The following is a 24,820-nucleotide window of genomic DNA, read 5'->3' on the forward strand; positions in this document are numbered from 1 at the left end:
AAGCTATGTACCCCTCTGAGTCTCAGTTTCCTCATCTGCCCAGTGGGGATGTCATAATTATAATACTGACCTCAATAATTCCCTTGTTGCCACGAGAATTAATTAGTTAATGCATGTGAAATGCTTAACATAGGGTGAGCATTCAATAAATATTGAGGTAGGGGCACCTGGGTGGCTTAGTGTCGGTTAAGGGTCCAACTCTTGGTTTCGGCTCAGGTCATGATCTCAGGGTCGTGGGATCAAGCTTGGTGTCGGGCTCACGCTCAGTGGAGAGTCTGCTTGGGATTCCCTCCCTTCCTCTCCCTCTGCCCCTCCCCCCACTCTCTCTCTCTAGAATAAATAAATAAATCTTAAAAAAGGAAACACCGAGCTATTTGTTGTTTTTTTAAAAAACTTGTTTTTTAAGGAAGTTTTAGGTTCATAGAAAAAAATGAGCAGAAAGTAGAGAGTGTTTCCATCTACCCCTCCCCCGTGTGTCCAGCCTCCACTCTATCAACAACCCCAGCCAGAGCGGTAGATTTATTATAATCCATGAACCTACACTGACATCACTCTTGGTGGTGTACATCCTATGGTTTTTGACAAATGTGTAATGACCCAGATCTACTATCGTAGTATCATACAGAAGAGAGTCACTGCCCTAAAAAATCCCCTGTGCACCACCTATTCATCTCTCCCTCTCCATCCCTCGCCCCCCACCCCGCTATTTCATTTTCATTTGATTAAGGAAAAAGATTTCCACATACTTCATTTCAGATTGCCTGAGTATGAACGGGTGGAAGATAATGGCATGATGTGGACTTGAAATTTTTATCTTGCAATGATCTCAAGGAGGAGGGGAAACTGAGGCACAGGTAGGCTCAGTGACTCCCCGGGGAGGCAGGTCGAGGCTGAGCTGGAGCCTAGACCCCCTCACTCCCCCAGCCCCAGATTCTCCGTGGAGCCCAGCTTTGGCAACCTCTCCAGACACAAGCCCCAGGGGGCTCACAGAGATAAGTCTGCATACAAATCAACTTGGAGGAGAGAGAATTTTTTTCATTTTTCCCTTTTCATTTAAAAAAAGAATCCATGAAACGGGGGCTGAAATGGCAGTATGTGTCTATGACTGGAGGGGTGTGTGTGTGGCGGGGGGGTCCATTTGTGCAGAACCCATGTTACCAGAGTTCGGGGAAATGTCAGGTTCTTGGAGAAGGAGATTTTAATTAGGTTAGAGTTGCCTCCAAAAAGTACTAAAATTAAATATGAATCCATAATGCATGGCATCATAGCTAATGGTATGCAAATGGGGCTGGGCCGGGCCAGGCTGAATCAGGAACTAGGGTGAAAGCAGTAATTGGGAAAAATGTCCCCTGGCCTGCAGCCATAGTCCCCAGGATGCAGATGGGTGAGGGCAAGGGACGGGTAGCAGGGGAAAGACAGAGCTTGGAGGGGGCAGCCAATGTCCCCATAATGAAGAAGAGGAGGAAAGAGCAGGGCCACCCCCAGTGACGGGGTGGCGCTGTGCTTGCAGAGAGCGCACCCACACTGGGGAAGGGGGAGAAGCGGCCTGGGAGGCCAGCTCTGCTGTATACCAGCTTCCACGGGGGGTGGCTGGGTCCCCTGCTCCGTAAAGGGGGCAGCTGCAGCACAGGGCGGAAGGCTTCTCTGCAGGCCTGCGGATCCTTTGAGTCTGGCCTCCCTCACCCACCAGCTGTGTGACCTGGACCTGTCCCCTAAACCGGACCGCTCTTTGCTCAGCTACAAATTAGCAAGGACCCAACACTACCCGTTCTATCTTCCAGAGCTGTCCGAGGGTCAGAAGGAGCTGTAAATGTTTAGAGCTGTATAAAGAGACGTTTATTCTTGTTATTTCAGTGTTTATTCTGGAGATGGATAAATATGAGATAACATCTACTGAGTGCTTGCTATGCACCAGGCATCTTCTCCCGCCTGGTCCTTTCTATAAGCAAGGGAAACTGAGGTACGGAAAACATGACTGCTGGGCAGTGGCCAATCCAGGCCAACAAGTCTGACTCAAGAACCTACCCGCTTACCAGCTATGCTGGGAGCTCTCAAGATGTTCCTGGAGGGAAGGGAGCATGTGTGGCCACGACAGCCCTGCCCACATCCGGACACATGATTCCTGCCTACAGTGCATGCAGGAAGCACCCAGGAGTCACCCACCCAACTGTGTACTCTCAGGCAAGTCACTTTACCCCTCCGGGCAGCAGACTCCCCCCTCTGTACCACGTGTACTCTGCTGGCCCAAGCATCTCCAGGGGCCTTCCAACCCTACAACAGGACCCGATTGCGCCACGCACTCCAGCACCACAGAAAAATGCCTGAGGCTGCAGTCAGACCAGCCATGGCCAGATTTCTGCTCCAAAATCCTGGATGATCTACCTGGCCTCAGTTTCCTCATCTGTGACACGGGGAGGCTAAACGTTCCTGCCTCAGCTTTGCTGTGTCGATCGGGACAGACAATGACATTAGCTTACATGCTTCAAGCTCTGTGTGGCAGACACCGCTGTAAGCACTTTAGCTATATTAGCTCACTGAATCCTCACCAGCTGAAAGCAGCCAACACTTACATGGTGCTTGAAAGTTCTAGACACGGGGTGCTTACCCACAGTTAACTCAATCTGTTCTACAACCCTATGAGGCAAATGCTTCTTCATCCTCATTTTACAGATGGAAAAACTGAAGCACGGAGAAGTTCAGAACTTGCCCAAGGTGAAGAGCCAGGATTTGAACCCAGGCATCAAAGCCCCATGCCTGGACTCATAACTGCCGGCCCTGCTGCTTCACCCAAGGTAGGCACACTTAGCACAGCACCTGCCTTCCCTAAGCATGCAATAAAGGATGTTGTTATAAAGGACTGTTATGCCTAAAGGAGGGGGGTGAAAGGTCAATTTCCAAAACCTGCCTTTTGGTAAGGATTCAGTAAGATGACACACAGAAAGTTCCCAGCACAGAGCAGGGGCCCCAAAAAAAGTCACATGAATGGATGAATGAGTGAATTGAAGGAAAGGCCATGGGTCTGCTCTGGCTTCCTGGTTCTTCCAAGCAAGGAGGCTGATGCTGTAACTGGCTGTCATTCCCCGGCAGGGCTGCTAATGAGGAGTCTCTCACAGATGGGAGGACACCTAGCAGCAGGTGGCTGTGGGTACAAGGTGCCCTGGAAAGCAAGTCTGTTCTTGCAGGCCTAGGTGGATGCAGCAACTAACTTTCCTGCTAGTGAGCCTCTATGCCATGGACCAGAAGCCCTGCCAGTAGTCCCAGAAAGCTCCCCATCCTGTCCGGGTGGGTCCTGGCTCGGGCCGTGGCCCGGGGAGCCGTACGCAGAGAAGAAAAATGGGACAGAAAATGGCACCAAGGTTTTTGAGAAGTGAAAAGTGTAGAGCCCTGTCTTTGTGTGGGAATGACTGCCAAAGGGACACTGCTTCCTGAGTTTTCATCAAAGTAATTTATTGATCAATACAGCTAACATGGCTAGTTCAGCGATTTCGTAAAAAATAACCATGTGTTGGATGCAAGGAGCACTTTACTGGATTGCAGGGAGCGGGGCCAGGCAGAATTGCCCGTGTTTTATGGCCTTCTGGGAACCAGGCCCTGGCAGTTCTGTCTCCGTGGCTTTATCTTCATGACACCAAAACACTGGGATGGAGAGGAAAATCTTCCAGATGTTTTGTCTACCTGGCAGCAAATATCAAGACATTTCTGTGCAAGGTCACAACAATGAACCTGAAAGCCTCGAAGCAGGGAAGAAGGGATGGGCTAGGAGAGGCCCAGGTCCAGAGCCAGGTCACAAGGCCAGAGGGAAATGGAGCTGCACATTTCCTAAGCACCAACTCTACCAGAGCCCCAACTAAGTGCTATGAAGCTTAGCATGTCTCTTGCATTTATAGATGAGGAAAAATGAGGCCGGGCTTGTGCCCCCGAGGTCGCAGAGCCCCTAAACGGTGAAGGAGTGGTTCACATTTGGGCCTAAACCAGGGTTTTCTTGATCCTACTCGTGTGACTTTGAACTAGTGAGCTGGTCTCACGGAACATCAGTCTCTTCAGTGCAGACTGAGGGGCCTCCGTCCGCCCCGGCCTGCTGAGCTCACCAGTGGGAGCACTGAAGGGGACACAGACACACATGCACTTGGCAAACCGGAGAAAATTCTGCTACCTTAAATGATGGACTCTCTTCTTAGGGTTCCCCAAAGCGCCCAGCCTGGACCCAGACACTGATATGTGTTGAATCATTTATCAGGGGATTGAACCAGATGGCCTGGTGTCCCATCCTCAAAATTCCAGATGCCTCGAAGAGTGCGTGTGCTCTTCCCCCCCAAGACGTGGGCCGTGCATGGGTACACACTCTGGCACACGCTGCACGGAAGGAGCCAATCAGAGCCAATCAGAGCTGTTTAGCTCCCACCTGCCCCAAGAATGATGAAGCCCCTGGAGACCTCCACCAGAAGTCCACTTACCTGGAGGCTGGGGATTTGGCAGAAGACATCAATCACCCTGGAAGCGATACCTGTCCCCTGCAGAAAGCCTGGTCCTCCGTGGGCTAGTGCTATGGCCCCCCACTGCTCTACCAAGCAAGTGTATGCTTGGGACACGCCTGAGTGAGCCCCCGCACTGGGAAGAAGGGTCACTCGCCGAGAGCAGCTCCATGGAAGAATGTACCAAAGAAGAGAATGAGGCTGAGCCCCAAAGCCTAAACCGGCCAGAGGAACCAACGGTCTATAGTATGAGGCTGGCCTGTACCTTGGTCCAGAATCTGTGCCATCTTGATTCTTGGGCACAGGACCTTGGAAACCACCTCCTGGCTTCATCTTATGCCCACCCTCTTGTTCACCACGTGGGCCTTCTCTCTGTTCTTCGGCCACACTCTTTCCCGCTCCCAAGGCCCTCACCTATGCTGTTCCCTTTGCCTGGAACAGGCAAATTTTGATTGTGAGGTCGTTCTGACCCCACCGGGAATCTGCGAGCTTGTTCATCTCAGTACCAAACACGCTTAGTCTCCCTTTCCCCTCTCTGTCTCTGTCTCTCTCCCATCTCTTTGTCTCTCCCTGTCTCCTCCATTCTGAGTGTCTCTGTCTCAATCACCAGCTTCCTCTTCCTGACTCACTCTTTGTCTCTTGCTCAGAATTCATCCACATTGGTTCATTCAGGGATGAAAACAGTGGGCTCAAAATAGAGTCTAAACATCCTGTTCCTGTCTTAGCATCAAGGGATCCTGAAGCCCAGGAAGCTCCTGCCCGGATTTTATCAGGACTCTAGGTTCAGGAATCTGGAAAAATCCATACTCCACAGTACCCTGCGTGTTCTCTAAGGAGGTAGCCACGTCCTAGTGTGAATGGCTAAGGGCCAGGGCTCTGAGGCTGACATCCACGGCGCACCCAGTCTCTGCCACCTACCGGCTGAGTCCTACGGGCCAGTCCTTTCATCTCCCTGAGCCACAAGCTCTTCACCCGCAACATGGGGATACCTGGGCCATCTCACAGGGTCATGATGAGGACTAAAGAATGAGCACCCAGAATTGCTCTATATTACCCGGCACCATAAGTGGCCGGTAAGCCTTGGTGGTCCTTTTTTCCTGGTCTTGGTCTATTAGTTATTTTTTTGCTTCTTTGTTTTAAGTGTGAGCCTGTCTGCAGAGATGGGGCGATGAGAGAGGCGGTGCTGTCCACCCCGAGAGCAGGGAAGCCTGTTTCCCTGGAAAGGGTGTGCTAAAGCACAGGGAGGCTGGGGGGCTCTGGGGGGCCCCTGCTTGGACTCTTCTCAAGCCCCCCGAGGGGCTGGCATCTGCCCCAGCAAGGGGGCTGTGCCTCACCTTTAACAATGTTGCAAAGTCACTTCCAGCTGGCACAGGAAGCGCTGAGCCTCAAGGGAGGTGGAACGTTCCACGGTTTTCTCCTCCTCTTACAGGTCTAAGCCCCCAGGAGGTGGAGACACGGGATCTGCTGACATGTGGATGGGGCTGACAACCCCGCATGACCTCCTTAGCGCTGGGAAGAACGAAGGTTACTCAAACAGACTTCCACAATCTGACCTTGAGGGTCATCGCAATTTCCAGAAGTGGAGACCTTCAGGTCCCACAGTGGGGCAGAGCTGAGCTCAGCCCCCGGGGAAGCGGCCCTGAACTGTGTACCCAGGAGACTATGCGCCAGGGACAGTAAGGCAGCCACGCTTCGTCCCTGCCACGATATCCAACACCATCAGCTACGGCTATTCTCCCTGGGAAGGGACCCGCTGCCAGACCCAGAAAGGCCAGATATCTAGAATCTCAAGCTGGATGTGTCTGGGCAAGGCGGGATTCACAGACACGACCCCAGGCAGAGCTGGCCCTTCATGCCTTGCTAAAGCTTCCCTCTGCAGCCACCTCCCGACCCTTGACACCAGACAGCCCACCCTCTCACTATAGATGCCCCTACCAAGCTGTGGGCACAGCCTCTGCCCGCTCTCCCCCACACCCTGGCCAAGCAGAAGTGGAGGCTGTGCAGGGCCTCCTACTCTGCATGCCTGCTCAGAGCCCGGAGGCGGGTGGGAAAGGGCGTGTCTGTGTGGCCTATTATCCATGCCTGATTAGTGGTTGGGGCTGTGTCGGCACAATGGGACAGGGTGGGGGCAAGGACAGTGGTTGTTAAAATGCTCCCGCAGCGCTCTGATGCCCCACCACATCCTGGTGCCTCAAAGGCACGGTAATGCGAAGGGACTCCCAGCACATTTTCGGCCCGGAATGTGTTCACTTAACTCTGGGTAATGCTGCCAACGAGATACACAGCACCACTCACAGCCATCCAGACACCCAAAAAAGAAGAGCCGGGAACATCCCAAACATGCCACTTGCCACCGTCCACTGCTGGGAGGCCCCCTCCCAGCCTCCAGCCCATCCGTGACTCGGGGATTCAGTGTGATCTGTCCGGCACTTAACTGTCTACTGTGGGCCTTGCTTGGTGCAGCTGCTGGGAATACGCAGGGGAATCAAGTTGGAGCCAGGCAGACCGGCATAAAAATCTGTCAACCACCCCTTCCCAAACAGGTCCTTCCCCATGCTCGGGCTCAGATCCTGCCTCTGGAAAGAAGACAAAATAACTGCACCGACCTTAGGGATGTTGTAAGGGTTAAATGAGATGCGGGGGGGGGGGGGGGGAGGCTCAGTGAACATCAGCTCTTAATAGCATGATAAAGAGGAACGAGTTAACATCCTTGCCTTTGAGAAACTCCTGATCCATGTGGGGGTCAGGGACCCCGTGCCTTGCGGGAGCCAAAAGGAACCCCACGGGGAGGCAGGATGGGGTGAGACACAGACATCTGAAATAAATGGCCCTCTTGCTCTGCCTCTTCTTCGCTCCCGATAATAAAACCACAGCTGCACAAAATGTTTCACCTTTCCCCCTCGATGCCACTGCAAGCAGAGCGCATGCACGACTGTGAACGGCCAGTCTCAGGGGATGCACTGTAAGGACAGGTGGGAGCTATGGCGTGTGCAAACGGGGGAAAGGAAGCTAGAAACCTAAAATTTTATATAAAACATCCCAATTTTGGAATGTTGGCTAACTCAACTTAAAAAACTAATTCAAGTTAAAATTAAATTGATGGGGGTGGGGGAGGGAGAGAGCAGAACCTAGAAAAGGAGTTCAGGAGGGGAATTCCTTAAATTCGAGGCTAAGAAGTTTGTCTTCAAGAGAGCAAACCATCAACAAGATTAAAAACAACAACAACAACAACACAGAAGCAAACACAAGAGGTCCACAAGCTTCCACTTGAGCTTTGGGGTGAGTCAAGGGGAAGGAGATCATCTCTGCACCCATGAAAAGTGCTATAAAAAGGGGGCTGGAGCAACGCTCTGGGAGGCTCAGGGAAGGTCATGCCACTGCCTGGGTGCATCAGAGGAGGCTTCCCGGAGGAGATGAGCCTATGACAGAAGAGGAAGTATGAGAAAGAAGAAATTCAGCAGGAGGCCAGGGGGGAGGGCATTCATGTGGGAAGCACAGAACGCAGACGCAAGGAGTCAAGAAACAGCCCCACCTGCCTTGAGCTGACAATGGTTCTGGACGTGGAGAGTTTATGTGGAGTCCTGGCTGGACTGGCTACTGGGCAGGGCCCACTGAACAGTGACGTCCTGAAGGATGGGGCTCTTCCAACCCACCCACTCCCCCAAGACAGGGGCCCTGGGGGCTGTCCCTGCATTGCCTGCAGCTGCCAAGAAATGGAATCCAGGTGCCCTTGCTCGAAGAATGGGGACAGGTAAGGAGCAAGAGACACGGGAGGGACCAGGCTAAGAAAGGCCTGGCCGGGGGGTCGGGGGAATGGGAGCAAAAGATCCTTGGGGATCCAGGAGGAAGCTGGGAAGACACCTTTCCCAAGCTTTTCCCTTTTCCTGACCCAAGCCACTCACCCCATTTTCTGCCCCAATCTGTATAAGCAGATTCAACAAAAATTCCCTGAGCACCCACTTTATGCCAGGAACTGTGACAGGTCTTGGTAGCCGTTATTTAAAATAATAGCAGCCATGATGATGGGTGACCATAATGGTATCAAGGAATATTTCTGAATGCTTTCTCTCTGTGCACTCCGCCAGGCACTGTTTCGTCTCTAAAGTGGGGATAAAGTCCCTACCTCTTAGATCTGCTGTGTTAAGTGAATGAATGTCGGAAAGATGCTTAGGACAGTGTCTGGTACATCGTGAGCCTTTAACAGATCACTCGTGTTATGTCTAGGAGCACAGCAACATTGTGTTAGCACGGGGGGCTGGAGATGGAAACCATAGGGCAAGCACAGCCCGGCCAGATCCGTGCGCCCCTGTCCCTCCCGCCCCTGATGCGGCAGTCGTCAGTGGCACTGACCCAGGTATCTGTCCTGCAAGTTGAGGTCAATGCGAGAAGGGTTTCAGCTCAGCCACAGAGAAGCTCCTGGCCCCTTACAGGTTTCAAAGAGGAAAGTGGAGACAGACAGAGTCCCCTTCTCAAGCCTCCTGGCCAGGCTGCCACAAAGACCTAGGACTTGCAGAAGGCCTGGCCAGGTGACCAGACTTCCAAGCCCCATCCGCCTGCTGGAGGAGACTGTGAGCAGCCCACCACCCACGGGGTGCTCATCACCTTGCACACCATGAGACGGAACACACTGAGGGTTTTATGGTCAAACCAGGGAACCATGCAATGGGGCTGGAGGCCCAGCTGAGCTCTCAGACAACTGATGTGGCATCCAACAACAGAGGGCTCAGAAAACAGGTGCATGGCTCTGGGGAGGGTCCAATCATGTACCATGGCCTGACTTCCAGTGCTCAGGCCTGGGGCCAAGGGAACAGCAGCTTCTCGGGAGAGCCCTGGACCAGGATTGAGGGCAACTGGTCTCTTAACCAACCCTCCATCCGCCCCCACACATCTCCCTGTCCTTTCTCACCTGAACTACTTAAACAGCTTCCTGATGGCCCCCCAGCTTCCACTTTGTAGTAATCACACCACACAGCCACCAGGATGACTTTTCAAAGACACAAATCTGGCTATGTTGCTCCCTTCCTACAGTCCTCAATGGTTCCCCAATGCCCTTAGGATAAAGTCCAGCCTCCTCACAAGGCTTACAGAGCTTTACATGAAGCCCCCTACTCAGGCCTTATTTTTCCACATCCCCCTCCCTTTACTCTATTCACACTGGACTTCCTTGAGTTTTTTATTTTTATTTATTTATTTATTTTTCAAGATTTTATTTATTTGACAGAGACAGTGCGAGAGGGAACACAAGCAGGGGGAGTGGAAGAGGGAGAAGGAGGCTTCCCGCCGAGGAGGGAGCCCGATGCGGGGCTCGACCCCAGGACCCTGGGAACAGGACCTGAGCCGAAGGCAGATGCTTAACAACTGAGCCCCACAGACCTCCTTGAGTTTTTTAAATGTAAGTCTGAAACACATGAAATTGCTGATATTTGGCCACGTTTGACCTACGAAGCTGATAGTTTCCTGCAGTTCAACTTAACACAACTGTCTGTCCCTTGGGCATTTACATGCTATCGCCTCTACCTAGAACACATCCCTCCCTCCTCCCCATCATCCTGGTGTCACTGTGCCTTCCTCCTCCCTCAGGTCTCAACCCAAATGTCACTTCTTCCAGAAAGCCTTTCCCGATGTTCCCCTGGGCAGCCTGCGCCTCCCTTCTGTAACAGGCATTGAACCCGTAGTGACTCTCTGATGTCTGTCTTTCCTGCCAGATTGCAAGCTCCATGAGGGCAAGGACCACGTCTGTCTTGCTCATCCTGAGGGTCCCAGCACCTGGCCCAGGGCTGGCACATAGTATGTGCTCAGTAAAGGCTCGCTGAGGAACAGTGGCTCGTGTGCTTGTGAACGGGACAGAGCCCTGCCCCCGGCCAGCTGTACGACCTTGGACCACCCATGTCCTGTAGACATCGGTTCCTACCTCTGCAAAAGAAGGTAATCATACCTACAGCAGAGAGACGGGCAAACGACATGGCATGAGGCGTGCCAAGTGTATGTGGCATTATATTGCTCAAAAACGTTGACAGGTCCTTCCTGGGGCTGGCTGCAGCCACCAGTCTCCTTCCTGACCCCTGGGCACTGCCAAGGGACGAACTGCTGCAGGAGACAGGACAGAAAGAGTCTGACCCTTAAGACGACTTCTCACAACCACCACTCTGAGCTCAGAGTTGGTGAGTTGGTGGAGTCTGTGTCAACAGAGCAGGCATGTTCCTTTCAGGCAACTTAGAAAGCCCGGGTTTTTATAGCCTCTCTAGCTGCACAGCTGGGGATGCCTAGAATTTACCGTGAAAGGAACCCAGAGCCCCTCGGTAACATCCCTGGCCAATCTGTTCTTGATTACCTCCCCTAAAAGGAAGCTTGCTACCCCCGAGGTATTTTACTTAAATCTTCAAATAGCCCCGACTATGAGATGGCTGGTGTTGAACCAAATTCTGCCTTCTTGGGCCATCCTCCCACTGGCTCCAATTCTCTCTGCTGGGACTTCTAAGACCATGTTTGCTCACCCTCCTACACAACAGCCTTCAGAGATTAAGAGATGACAACCCTTGCCTTCACATCTGCAAGCTTTGGGTTCTGACCTTCCTCTCGGACTCCGTACCTGTACTACGGGGCTGGCGAGTGCTGGACCTTACTCCTCTCCAGGTGGGGCTGACACGGAGGAGGAGAAAGCACTAGCATCTGTGCTCAAAGAGTGGGGCTGCAGGAGCCCCAGACCTTCCTTACTGCAGGCCTCAGATCCAGACTCTGGGATCAAACTAGCACACAGAAAAAGCCACCTTCTGCCGGGTGAGTCAGGCTCAAAGTCTGCCGGCCCTCTCCAGCCTCTGGGGGAGATGGATGCCTGCACTGACGGATCACTCCAATGTATTAGGTAGATAAAGAAATTGATTATTCCATAAATCATTGTCTCCGTGAAAAAAAAATCCCCATTTTTTAAAAAAGAAAATATTATAAATCTGCCCAAGCCCATGTGAGGGCAGGTGTAGCCATTTCAGCTTCAGTGTTTGAGAGCTTCTTTGCTACAGCCCTAGGAAAAAAAAAGTCCCCGAAGCTACTAGCTCCCAATCGAGATGTTCCCTCCCAAACTCCACAAATGGCCATGTCATGTCATGGACGAGACGGATTTACATTGCTGCAGGAAGAATCTGAATCAGCCAGAAAGAAAAACTTTCCCACCAAAGGAGACAGAACCTTTTGAGACAAAAATGGGATGCTAACCTCTACCCTTACCTTCCCTCCCTACTTACACACGCAACCTGCCCCATCTAGAAAAGTTGAAGGTTCCATTCTGACAAGAGACAGGGAACTGGCCAAAATGAGCCTTGGGCGGGGGGGGGGGGGGCAAGGATGGGGTGTGACAGCTCAGGAGTGAAGGAATCCTCAGAACAATGGAAGGGATGATACGTTTTAGAAGGAGCAAGGCAAGCAGGAGCACGGACGTGAAAGGTGCAAGGGAACAGATGTGGCTTCCCAGCTGGCTCTGCTGTGTGATTTTTACCGTGTTCCTTCCCCTCTCTGAGCCTTAGTGCTCCTCCTTAGAGCACCCAGGAGAGTGAGGAAGATCTCTCAGTGTGGGGCTCTGGTCTGCACTGCATGTATCTGCATGTTCAAAGAACGAGGCCCATCACTGAAGGTCACCTACACGGACCTAGCAGGAGGCCACCGAGTTACCACCAGGTCCAGGGAGGCAGCTCCGTGCCTCCAGATCCTCCACAACCCCCTTCCTGGTGCACTCCGCAACCCACGGAGTGGGCGCTCCATAAATATTTGGTGAATCAATGAGTCAGCCCAGAGTCCATGTGAAAACAGCAGGAAATAAACACTAAATTACAAACAGCATAAAAATAGCCACATTTCCAAAGCAGATTTTTCTGATTCTGTGAATCCAAGCAGAAGGAGCAAAAAAAAAGAAAAACCCATCCCCTCTCACTGAGATCTCTCAAGCCAGGGCCCTGAAGTAGCCCTGCTCTGCAGGCACAGAGCCCATGTTCCCTCTGCCCGATCCACATCAATCTGCTGTATGACTGGAAGGTGCCATCTTGCCTCCTCGGAGCCCGTTGACTTAAACATCACTCCTTGTTCAAAGGCACATGCCAATTCCTCTGACTCTGTCATTCAGATACTCTCAGACTCCTTTGCCCTTGGGCTTCTAGGCCAGGTGTTCCAGCCAGCTCCCAGCACCTCCGTGACAGACAAAAGGTCCTCCTTTCTCTGAGCATGCTGAGGCCACTCAGCAAATGCCTTTCCTGTCTAGGAGAGACCTTTGTCGATATCCAGCCCCATCACAAGGCTTCTCAGACACATCCAGGTGGTGGAGCACCTGGTACTGCTGGGGTTCTTTGGGGAAAACCACGAAGCTGTGACACATTTAATTCCCATCACCTGAATGATGAGTAATTTTATTTACTGGCAGAAAATATGGCTCTATTATAGGTATGCAGGGTTCCACAACTCAGGAAATAATAACACACAAAATACTTTTAAGAAATCACATTTAGCAGGATAAAAATACCTAACACAAGCCTACTTACCAAATGCAATGTGAAAGATGATGCTGACAAGCTGAGCAAAGATGCTTGGTATCAGGTGTGATCTTTGACAATAGAATGTTCACTCGTTTTGTCATCTGCTACTGCTCCCTAGCAGACGAGCTGTACAAAGCACCAAAGGCTTAGGAACAATTTGTGTGTGTGTGTGTGTGTGGTGGGGGGGGGGGGGGGAGAAAATTCTATCTGTTCTCTTCATTTTCTTTTACTGTGAATTACTTGATTTGAATGACCACAATAATCGTTCTTACTAGCCTACTGTGTGCCTGCTAAACACCTCAGTCCAGTTTATGAACACCAGAGTCCTAGAGGAATAGCATTCGGAAAAAGAACGCCTGTTTAGCAAGACCTTACACTAACATCACCCCTGGGGCGCCTGGGTGGCTCAGTCGTTAAGCGTCTGCCTTCGGCTCAGGTCCAGGATCCCAGGGTCCTGGGATCGAGCCCCGCATCGGGGTCCCTGCTCAGCGGGAAGCCTGCTTCTCCCTCTCCCACTCCCCCTGCTTGTGTTCCCTCTCTCACTGTCTCTCTCTGTCAAATAAATAAATAAAATCTTTAAAAAAAATAAAATAACATCACCCTTCCTAGAAGAGTCAGGGAGCAGATGGCGCCCACTCACTACCCCAGGGCTTGACTGCTCTCCGTGGTGCTGAACACAGAGGTTCGGGGTGAACCTTAATCTCCCAGCCTCTTGGGGAATTACATAGGATATATCAATTACCTATGAGCCTTTCTAAACACACATGAATCTGGTTTAGTATTTCTCCCTCAATGTGGAAAAAATGTTTTATAGGTCTGTTTTTCAGCACTGGAAAAATTTAGTCTACCTCAAGACTGCAAATTTAAAGCTTCAAATGTATGTGTGTGTGTGTTGTGTGTGAGAGAGAAAGAGAGAGAGAGAGAGAGAGAGAGAGATAGGAACAAGGATGGAGTTTTCTTAATAAACTGGGGGGTCAGAGACCCATGTTTTCATCTGATTTTCCTATGGCTCACCAAGGGGTGTCCCCCTTTTGGTCCTCAATATCCCAATCTGTGATACGAAAGAGGAAAGAGAGGTACTGTATTCCTCTAGCTCCAACATTCTGGGGGCCCCTCCTTGTGTTCTGGCTCTTCCATGAACTCAGAGACTGTCAACAGGATGACCTTGCCTGGCCTTCTTCAGCACTGAAAGATTTCCTGGAGCTAGAGGTGGACACAAGCCTCGGTCTCTCTTGCAACAAGCCAGGGATTCAATCTCTGCTCAGCTCTCCCTGAGCCCTCCGTCCCCATGGACCAGCCATAATTCAGCTAAACCTGAGAGTTCACCCATATTTTATTTACTGATTCGATGTTACGAGACAAGTAAAATAGACGGCTGTCACCTCTACTAAACTGGGCAGGAAAAATGGCCATGTAGGCAACAGGCTCTTTCTGCTCATAATGTGTCATCTGTTTCCTTGGGGAAGGAAGCAAGAAAGAGGGGGCATGGCCTCAGGGGAGAGCTCGGTGCTGTCGAGCGCAAGAGGGGAAGCCCAGGGCTTCACTGCGAACCTGGCCCAACCTCACTCTCAGCTACACAGATACGGCAGACCCATCGGCCCAGTCCGCCAGGAATTGGGAGCACCACTGAAGTCTTCAGCTCCCCACTGACCCAAAGGAAAGTCACTACAGTCACTCATCAGGCTTTGGGATAAAGAATGGCTGTTGCGCCCCACCTTGGGAAGTGTGTGCTAGAGAAGCAAACCTCCAAGTGGTCATCATTTCTTCGAAGTACACAAACACATACACGTGTACACACTCACACTCCCAAGAACCCAGAAGATGCACATGCCCCCGGGGTTAAATGGCCCAAGCTGACAAGACAGCCTGAACCTGCAGGTCAACTGTCAACACCTCTGCTTTACACGAAGCCAGCAAGGAGACCTGTTGTCTACACATCCTAACAGAAGGAAGTGATGTGGTGAAAGCGGAAAGCAGAGAGGCCCGACCGAGGACCCGCCGCAGAGCATGTGGAACAGCAGCAGCCCTGTCTGCCAGTTGTCCAGAGTGGCCTGCCTGGTAAGGACGAATGGCAGAAGTTCTCTTTCTTGGCTTGGCTCCAGAGGTTAGGCGCAGAGATGCTGAGGGGCAGGTGGGGAGGAGGGACAGGTGAGGTCGGGAGCTCTTCTTCAGTTTCTCCTTGAAGTAGACATCTCATGTCTCTCTCTCGAGAAGAATCATCATGATATGAACCAGACAATGGATGTAAAGACCAATCTAGGCCTGGGGAAAAGAAGGACCCACTCCTCTAAATATTCCAGTTTTGCCCAAGCTAGCTACATGGAAAAAGTCTTAGCATAGAAGGTGCTGAATTAAGGTGTCAGAACACCACAGACTTTGCTAGAACTTAGACTTGGTAGAAGACTCGAACAATGTCTTTCGCAAAATCCAGCTGACCAGATGGAAAAGGTGTGGAGCTGAGTTACAGGGCAGGTAGGTGAACTTCTCCTCAAATGACTGTATCCATCAGTGCATTCATCTGTTCAACAAATAGTTGTTAGTCCCTTACTACGTGCCATGCACTGTGCTAGAGGCACTGGATGAAGTGGTGAATAAGCCATCTGGAGTCCTCGCTTGTACATAAGTGCTATGACAAGGGAAGTGTGGGGGGTTTGAGGGCCCATCAAAGTGGGCAGGCATCAAGAAAGGCTGAAACCTCAAGGATGACTAGAAGTTGTCTGGGAAGAACAGCAAGAGCAGAGGCCCAGGGTGTGAAGGAAGGCACAGTGGCCCCTGGGGACTTGGGTGTTCGGTACAGTGGAACAGAGAGTGTGTGTCAGGCAAAGAGGGACAGAGTCTAAGTCAGCTAGTGGGGTTTTGAAGTTGGTTAAAGTATAGGACAGTGGACCCAAGGTCACTGAATTAAGCCAACGGACTCTGACACTGGTCATTTCCTGACTAACGTGTTGATGGCGGAAGGGAGGGCAGGCGGGTTCATCCCAGGCTCACATGGCACTAAGCGTGCCAGACCGCAGAAAGGGAAGCCACAAAAGCTGCACCATCGAGAACAGAGGCTTCCAGCCCCCATCATAGTGTAGGCCCACAACCACTTAACCTCTCCACCACAGACCCCCAGGAGTGGGAAGACGAAGAGAGTGAAATTCACGTCTACCTCCTGAGGATGGAGGGACAGGAACAGGCTTTGGTGGTCCAGAAACAATGAGCGAGAATAACCGCCTGAAGGTTCAATGATACGGGATTTACCGAGGATAAATGACAGGTCCTGCTTTTCGGCTTGAGAGATCAACTGCCAAAGGGAAGATGAGAGTAGTTATAGATCAGCAGCGATGCCTGTGCAAAAGACCAGGTGATCTCAAGAGACCACCAGCTCCGCATAACTCAGCAAAGCAGATGGCTGCTGAGAAGGCAGAGATAGTGGTCTGGGTTATACAAGGAGACATGGAAGCTGAGGAGCTGCGCTTACTGGGTGCAACTCACAAGCAGCACTGTGGAGAGCTCTCAACACCATGCAGGAAGAACAGAGCATCTTTGTTGGGGGAAGAACTGAACATCTTTTTTTTTTTTTTTTTTTTAGAACTGAGCATTTTAATTTGGAAAAATTTAATTTGGAGAAATGCCTTTGCATTTCCATAGGGTTGCATGGTGGGACAGGGAGCAAACCCGGACCAGAATCAGTGGGCATGGTGATTGTAACATAAGAGTAATGGACACCATTTGTTGAGTGCTTATCACCGCCGTGGTCTAAACGCTTTATAAACATTAACTTATTTAATCCTTATAACAGCCCTGTGAGGCAGGTACTATCATTATCATTATTATTATTATTATTATTACTATGAGAGATTAATTTGCCCAAGATCACACGGATGGGAAATGATGGAGGCAGGCTTCAGAGTCAGGCCAGCAGATTCCAGAACCTGCTAACTAATCCATGATGCTAGATTGTGAAAGTGCACGGACAACTTCTCTCGTGCCAGGCAGATTCATTCTCACAACGATCCCATGAGGTCAAATCTATTTGCTATCCCCATGTGACAGGTGAGGAAAGCTAAGGCCAAGAAGTTAAGTGACTTACCCAAAGTGTCAGAGACTGGAGGGGGAAGAGGGTTTAAACTCAGACAGGTGGATCTCAGAACTTCTACTCTCAACATCCAAGCTCTGTGGCCTTTTCCAGAACTGTGGGGAGATGAATTTTAGGGGAAAACTTGCAACAAAGATTGGAATCAGCCAAAACATTTGCAGTAAGGAACAAAACAGGGTCCAAACTAGTGAGCTTCCTGTCTCAGGTGGTATTCAATAGAGACCAGAGATCCACCTGTAAGGCGGGGCCCTGCAGTGACTTAGAACAGTGGTCCTCACAGGTGTAGGCCCCAGATGAGCAGCATCAACATTATCTGGGGCCCTATTAAAATTCCAGGCCTCCCCCCAGACCTACTGAATCAGAAGCTCTGCAGGTGGGGCCCAGCAATCTGGATTTTAACGAGCACTCCAGGTGATTTTGATGCATGCTGATGTTTGAGAACCAGAGGCCTAGAATGACCCCTGGGGTCCTTTTCAGCCTAGATTCTGTGATTCTCCACCACAGACAGGAAATGTGATGCCGTGAAGCCCTGGGAAGTCCTTGGCTCCCTGCTCCTGCTTTTCCACCCAATTGGGCAGGCTTTTTGGAATAGCATATTTCAGTTCTGCAAAGCTGATGCAGGAAAGCTTTGCACAAGTCTCCCTCATTCCCATATTTAAAGAGCTCATCTCTGCAGTTGTTCTGAGAACTCTATAAACCCCTTCCATCATCAGCCTGTCTGCATCAGTCCCTTTAATAGCGCAAGACTTAATTGTCTCCTATGGATTGGAACCCCCTTCACACAAACTAGCATCTCAGCTCCTTTTTGCTCCCTTTTTTCTCCTGCCTTCCTTAACCACCGTTCAGCATGGCACCAAAGGATTTGGAGTCGAAGCTGTCACTCCCCCCAGATCTCACTCCATCTCATTATCTCCGAACTGTATGATCACCATGGGGACTCTCTCCTCCCTAGCTCTTGCCGTGGCCTCATTACCTGACGTCTCCCCACAGAGCCAGGAGTGTCTATCCCCTGGAGCCCAGCCTCCAGCCACAGACCCTCTCTGGGCTGCACGGGCCTGCCCAAGAAGCAAGCTTCAACTCCACATCCAAGAAGGACAGATCAGGACTCCCCGGATCAATTCCTAAAGAACATCCCACAACCAGGGTCTTCTTGGCTCTGAACACAGGCAAAATGCATTTCAACCCTGCAAATATAGGGAAGAACCAGCACCCTCATGGGCTACAGGTATGTGATAAATAGCAGGCCAGGAGGAGTCTGGGAGCTAAGACACAGAAGCATCCTGAAGGGCACCTCTCTCTCTCCCTAACTTGGTGGATAACGGTCACAGGCAGCCAGACCCTACCATTTCCGCTATGGGGCACATGGGTGTGCGGGCAATGGGTAAATGCCATGTACTAAGCTGCATGGAGTACTGAGCACAAGGGCTGGCACAAGGCAGAGGGTAAATAAACAGCAGAGAGCCTCAGAGCTCAAACACTGATGGCAAAGACACGGCCCCCACCCTTGGGGGATCCTTTCTCTCCTAACATTTATTAAACATCAGGCACCATGCAAAGAGCTTTATACACTTTATCTTCTTTAATCCTCACACTAACGCTGTGAAGATGATACTGTAAGGTTCAGCCATATGAAATTTTTGCAGGTCAAAAACATCTGCATATGGTTCTGCCTAATAGTAATATTTCTACCTTGTAGATGAGGAAACGGAGGCTCCGGGGTAACGTGACTTGCCCAATGTCACAAGGCACAGACATGCAGACTCAGAGTCTAACTCAGATCCACCATATTTTCCCAAACCCCATATGCGCCATGATGTTTTGAGGTGCCAAGAAAGAAAAAGATCCTGTAGATAACTCCAGTTAACAACATGTGAGACACACTGATTTCAGAGAAGTGGGAAGATAGAGGCGGGAAGTCCATCTTAGAACCAGTAAAATACATTATCTGACTCCAAAACAACTCGTTCTGCCGCCTGGTAGTGATGGTGGGGAAGGCACCCTTCTACACTCTGGGGCAGCTACTTATCTAACGGGGGAGGCAGGACACGCATGCACCGGAGAAAACCCTAGACACAGCCACAAGCCTAACTCCAGCCAAGATCAGTTCGCACTGGTAAACAAGGCAGAGATGTCCAAGGAAGCAAGGGGGGTAATGTAGCAGAGTGACCTTTGGGGAGAGGGGCGTGCCAGGCTTGGACTTAGAAGCAGGGGGACCCTGTACATAACTCCAAGGGAAATAAAACAAGGCAAGGGGTGGGGCCCAGTTGCTCTGTGCCACGGCTGCTATAGAATGGGGCCAAAGGTTAACAAAAGCAAAATCAGAACGACCTGTGGTCCTCAAACCCAACCCCTTGGGCCTCACCCCAGTGTCCCCACTCCCACTCGGGTAGGATTTTGTCTCTGGGGCACAAAGAGAAGCAGAAGAAAGCAGGGACTCCATGAGCAAGCACAGGGGTTGGTCCAGGCCCACGAGGCACTTCGGGATGCAACATGTCAGCAAGCACCTGCTCTCTCAGTCAGAGGCACCCCACAGGGTCACCACGGAGAGCCTGCTTAAATCCTGCCCCCTAGCCGCCTCACTCACCTCCCCCTCGTCCTGGCCCTGTGCTGGTGTCACAATCCCCGAACACCAGCAATAAGAAATGCTGATCTTTGGACAGCATTTAAGCTTTTCTGCAAAGACGCCCTACCTCTCTGACTCTGTGAGTCAGACAGTCATCCCCATTTTACAGATGGGGAAACCGAGGCCCTGGAAAATAACATGACCCCTCCGATTGTGCCTGTCCCAAACCTGTCACCTCTCTAGGGGCTCTCAGCAGTGCAGTTCCCAGGACAGTTCTGTCCCTGGCAGCCACCATCAGGCCAGTCTCCCTGCATCCCCCGGAAGAAGGAACATGGTGAACAGGAAGGGTCAACTTGAATTTGCCTTTGCTCGGGGCACCTGGGTGGCTCAGTCAGTTGGGCGGCTGCCTTCAGCTTAGGTCGTGATCCCAGGGCCCTGGGATTGAGCCCCACATCAGGCTCCCTGCTCCGCGGGAAGCCTGCTTCTCCCTCTCCCACTCCCCCTGCTTGTGTTCCCTCTCTCGCTGTGTCTCTCTCTGTCAAATAAATAAAATATTAAAAAAAAAAAAAAGAATTTGCCTTTGCTCTCGTAGAGGTAGCCTGGCAGAAGGGCTGCAGCCAGGTCCCCACACCAGACCCAGAGCATCTGAGAGAGAGCATGGGTTCCAGAGCCCAGCGTCTGTGGGCCTGTCCCTCATACTGTCCACCGGTCTCAATTCCTGGCAAGGCAGGCTCTATCTAGAAGGTCGGAATGTGACTCTTGCTTAAAAATCAAATGACCATAAAACCTATTAGCCTGGAAAGGATGTTGGAAGGGAGAGGGGATGGGATTGGGGAGGGAAAAGGGAGGTGAGGGGGAAAAGGAAGAACAAAGAGCAATTCACCGACCACCTGCTCTTGCCAGCTCACTGACAGATGAAGATGGAGGTGAGGAGGGACGCAGGGATGGGGCCCTTTCCTGAAGACTGTGACGAGGGCTTTGAGGACCACCTGGTGGCTGCCCGGGGGGACACGGAGGCAGGAGTCCCCAGAGCAGAGGGATTCCTATGGGGGGAGACAAGCCATCCCCCAGGGAAAGTCCATCCTTTTTTTCAGGCTTGAATTGGAGTGTTGGGCAGAGTCCAGAAGCCCGAACAAAGTGGGATGGAGTCTGTGTAAGTATGTGTGTTGGTGGGAGGGGTGGGAAAGACCACCCGTCCTTTCCTCTGGAGGAAGCCTATCTGCCCCGAGGCCCATCAGCAAGGACAGTGTGACTCTGCAAACTAGAACTGGCAGGGTTAAGCGCCTCAGAATCTACAGAGCCCTCTCCGACACCAGGCCAGACAGAGCCCAGCCCTACGAGGCCACGCGCAGCACCCAGAACCATGGGGCTGGGGGTGCTCTGCTCAGCGCCTCTGCAACCCGGTGCTGTCACACCTTCCAACCACACAGACGGTCAACCACACAGGACCTGGAGTCGGGCTGATGGGAGTTCCCATCCTGCATCTACCACTCTCTGGCCCTGCGATCTTGGGCAAGTAAGTGACTTTGCCAAGCTTAGTTTCCCCATCTGCAAAATGGAAACAATGACTGTAGGGTGGCAAAGGCTAAATAAGATTGGGGTGGGGGGAAGCAGCAGCTGCCTTTATTGAGCACTTACTATTCCCCCGCAGGACTGGTCAGTGTTTGGAACCTCACGGTACCTGGCACCTGGTAGTGCTCCATAAACTGCGGCCCTTTGTGTTGTCCCTGTTGTTGCGCAGTGATTTGATGTCGCTCCAGACCCAGGTGGGGTCCCAGGCAGGAGACACACACGGATACCTCAACACAGGCACACTGCCCCCTGGTGCTACTGTTGGGGAATCAGCACCTGGGAGAAGGGCCATTCCAGCGAATGAGCCCGGACCTCTGTGTGCACCAGGCCCCTCTGGGCCCATCCATCCATCCACCCAAAGCTCCAGCCCCATCACCTCAGCATCAGGAGGACAAACCCTGCTCCTGGAACTTTGGTCCTCATTGTTGCTGGGCAGGGCCTGGAGCGCTCCAGGCTCTTCTCTGCTGCCGTTGCTGCCCAGCCAAACGGAGCATTGGCTCTCGCCTCTCTGCAGTCCCTCGGGAGGGTCCGGGGCAAACAAGGTGGGGCTCGGGCTGAAGCCACAGGGGGCAGGGGCAGCTGTCTGTAACAGGATGGAGGAAGCATGGCCTCAGCAGATCAGAAACAAAGTCAGCTGCTGAGCACAACCGAGTCTCCTCCTAAAAGGGCACCCCAAGTAGCCTCTGCCACCTTCCCTGTATATGGCCTTGTAGCCCACCCCCAAGACGAGGAAGAGTCCTAATATCCACAGGGGACATTAGAAGGAATCTCTGCTTTCTTCCACGCCCCCCCAACCCCTGAGGGGGCTCTGTTTCCTAAAGCAGGGACACAGAGTGCCTGTGGGAACACGGGGGACTTGGGGAGGCTCACAGGCCCCAGAAAGGATCCTAAAAGCAGCTAAGCAGCCTTGCATTCCTGAAGGGGTGGGAGATGAAGAGCTGCCCCTCAAAGCCCTTTCAAAATAGCACAGCGGGCTGGACTTCTGAAGTCAGCTGTCATGCCAGCAACAGTGGGATACAAGTGACCTTGGAAGAGCCCAGTCAGGACACAATACCTGGCTCACCCTGCATAAGCCACCTCTAAAAACCCCAGATCATCCCGATGTCGAAAGACTGTTTAGCGCAGTGCGAGGCAAGCATCAAGAAGAAATTAAACTCCAGCTTTGAGGAGGAGGGAAGCTCGGGTTGACAGGAGCGGCTGGGCTAGAAAGTGGAGGCTGAAATTCCTCAAGTTAATGCTTTCCAAGGCCCCTCGGGCCACTCCCAGGTCTTGTCTGAAGCTATTTACTTCCAGGGGGGGAAAGCCTATTGATCTTCATTCAGCTCCTGTCTGCTCCCACAAGGCGGAAATGTCTCAGCGCATCACCAGTCACGGTAAGAAATTCCTCATTGTTTTACATGAGGCTCCCAAACTCAGGAGATGAATGTTCAGGACCATTTGGGTGAACCGATCACAGGAGATGTGGACGGACGGGGCTGGCTGGGAGACCTCTGGGGGAGGGGATCTCATTCCCCAGGGACAGACTGCTGCGCATGCCCACTGGGCCCCCCAGCCCAGGCTCGGGGCCGAGGGCTCATCTGTTCTGCTCCATCTGTGGATACTCGGAGAGTCCCAGACTGAATCAGCCCTTCCCTGCCACCCCCACCCCCACCACATACACCTGCTTTATGTCTCCGCAGTCATTTGGCTCTGAACCTCCCCCTGGCTGGCTAGAGATCATCACCTCCACTAGAGCTCCCCAGCTGCTGCCACCACTGTCTGGTTCCCTTTTCAAGTTCCAAGCTGGCCCTCGATCCTACAGTATGCATGTAACAGGAGGGAGCCTCAGGGAACCATGAAACGTACAATGTCGCGGACAGGGCAGTCCCCATCAGTCTCCACTCACAGGTACTTCGAAGCCACAGAAGATCCCACACTGTCACAGCCAACCCAAAGGGTTACAGATGGGGAAACTGAGGCTCGAGGTTGGGGGGACAGTGTGATTTGACCAAAATGGCTCAGTAAACGGGCAGAAGACAGAGCAGAAAACCCAGGCCTCCTAACTCCCAGCCTAGGGCCCCTCCACTTCAGCTTCTAGGTCACATAACCAGGAAATTCAGGTTCCCCCGTGAGGTCAATGAAGCCCATCTGACTGAGAGGACCCATGCAGTAAACTGCTTTCCATGAGTTAAGACCAGAATCCATCTCAACAATAACGATGATAACAGTAATAATAAAACGCCGAACAATATGCCTTGAAAACCTTCAATGAGCAACACTTGATAATCATACACAGATACATCTTCCATATATTCATATAAAATAATCAATGATCATTTTTTCCCGCAGACTACAATCCAATTACTCTCTCTCCCTCGCTCTCTCCCTCGCTCTCCTTTGTTACTTGCAAACCATCCAAGCAATCAATGCCTTGACCTCTCCCTCTGATAGACACAATTACAAAAAGACAGAGCAAAGCAATTCATCTATTCAAGATGGATTGTTTGAACACTCTGTCACACTGCTGAGCTATCCATCTCCTTGTCTAAGAGGAAATTTCAGTCCCCAAAAAAGACACAAAGAGAGGGGCGGGTATGCTGCTCCCCGGCCCAGAGAGCCCCTCAGACACCCTCAGGAAAACCCTCTCCCAGGCTGGTGCTTGGGGATGCCTGCCTGCTGGAGGACTCGGCTCCAGGCACAGCGGGCTCAGGCACCCGTCTGGGGAACCAGAAGCACCCAGCACACTCCGGAGCCCAATTTCCAGGACCTCAATTCCTGCAGCCCCAGCCAGAGCCCTGGACTCCTACGGGTGGATCAGAAAAGGGAGAGAGTGTCAGACCCAGCCAAGGCAGTGTGTTTGGGTTTCGGCATAGGATTTTGTGTGCGTGTGTGTGTGTGTACGCACGCGCGCACCACGTCCACTGTGCTTCCCTGGCTCCAGCTAAGGCTCCAGCCTGGGCTCAGAACGATGGAAATTCAGCTCCCCAGGAAGCTCCAGAGAAGCCCGGAGGCTTCAGAGCCTTCCCATCCTCGGTCCAAGCTAGCACAGCTCCGGCGGTCACGTTTGGCATCCGCGCAGCACCCCAGTCCTCAGGCTGGGAATCAAATGGGGCAGGGCTCTCAGATATAAATGGCTTGGGCTGACACGCTAATTAATCCTGGGGCTTAATACGAAGAAGATTAGAAGAGAGGAGGGCTTTGCCATTCTTAATTGCATTATTACAAGCTGAACCCAAGAAAGGGCAGACAGGCTGGGGCTTCCCCTCAGAGCAGTGAAGAGCCCCCAGTGCAAGTCAATTTCACAGTAAGAGGGGGCAGGTAAGGATACATCATCCTGCCCCTCTTTGGCTCATCCTTCTGGGCCTGTCCTCATCTGCTCCTGACTTCCTGGGCCCCCAAAGACCTCCATCCCTGAGGCAGGGCTAGAGCATACCCAGCTTCCCCCCACCCCCTGCAGAGGGAAGAACCACGCAAGAGGAACCTGCAATGCGTGGGATGGACACACAGCACCTTTGGGTCTCCCCTCCTTTCTCCCAAGGGCACCCTAAAAACAGGGAAGGAAGGATGGAATAAAGGGAGTGCTGGCGCACTACTAAGGGACAACCTGCCCCTGGAATGGTGACCAAACTGGGAGCTG

The 24,820-nt window shown here is 52.0% G+C and overlaps 1 protein-coding gene across 3 annotated transcripts in view; it reads right to left on the minus strand.

Moving 5' to 3' along the window:
- GRIK3 (glutamate ionotropic receptor kainate type subunit 3) overlaps positions 1–24,820 on the minus strand; it is a 219,195-nt gene that overhangs the window by 192,697 nt on the left and 1,678 nt on the right. The window lies entirely within an intron of this gene.

Source organism: Zalophus californianus, chromosome 4, assembly GCF_009762305.2.
Source record: "Zalophus californianus isolate mZalCal1 chromosome 4, mZalCal1.pri.v2, whole genome shotgun sequence".
NCBI classification, from domain to species: Eukaryota; Metazoa; Chordata; class Mammalia; order Carnivora; family Otariidae; genus Zalophus; species Zalophus californianus.